Here is an 809-nt window from a genome sequence, read left to right as displayed (position 1 = left end):
GAGTTATGGTTAAGTTTCTGGTCAGAGGTGCATTATAACTCTTTATACGATATTCAAGGTTTGTTTTGTGCTTTGGAAATGTAACGAAATGGTAGCTATGTCCTTGATGACACTGATTATGATCTTCCTTTCTGAGTGTAGTTGCTCCAGTTCAGCAGAAGCCAAAGAGAAAACATTGGTTGTTCTAAAAGGCATGCCTCTCACACGTCCCATATTAAGACCTTTAACTCTTTCTCGTACATTTGTGCATAAAGCATATTCTCGTATATCATAACTCTTTCTTCACACTTCTCTCTGTATACATACGAACTAGCTTGAGCTCTAACATTTCTAAGCCGAAATATGGTAGTGGGACCAAGGCAAAGAAAATATGACAGTTTCAATAACCTCAGGGGAATAGAATCTCAGAATTCGATTAAAGCTTGTGAGCTCCAGATAATGGGGAAGTTTTCGGTTGATATGAGACTTGGATTGTCATGACTTATCCAGGCCAAATTATGTCATCCAATGATTTTCATTTGTGTTAGGTTTCACCTATACTATAACATCTTGTAACGTCTTTTGGTTGTATTGAAAATTGAATCATACTTTAAATTCCACATGCGCACAATAGGATTTATAGCTCTTTGTCCAAGATTCAATCCTTATAATTGGAGTCTTTACTGGACTTTCTTTTTCTTTCAAAGTCTCCATCTTTTCTGGTTAATGTTCTATACATTGTTCAGACGCTAATGAGTCCTTTGACCAACACAAATAAGCTCGGAGTAGCAACTCTTATTATTATAGTGATATTACTTTATTTAGAAATT

The 809-nt window shown here is 35.6% G+C and overlaps 1 long non-coding RNA gene across 1 annotated transcript; it reads left to right on the top strand.

The window, feature by feature from the left end:
* Window positions 1–621, top strand: LOC104774530. The gene is made up of 2 exons (XR_765379.2): window positions 1–58; window positions 142–621. It is a non-coding gene; the product is annotated as an uncharacterized LOC104774530 (long non-coding RNA).
* Window positions 622–809: the final 188 nt, after the last annotated feature.

This window comes from Camelina sativa, unplaced genomic scaffold (genome assembly GCF_000633955.1).
Source record: "Camelina sativa cultivar DH55 unplaced genomic scaffold, Cs unpScaffold03416, whole genome shotgun sequence".
In the NCBI taxonomy this organism is placed as follows: Eukaryota; Viridiplantae; Streptophyta; class Magnoliopsida; order Brassicales; family Brassicaceae; genus Camelina; species Camelina sativa.
Note: the sequence above shows the minus strand (reverse complement) of the source record. Positions and strands in the feature narration are given on the sequence as shown.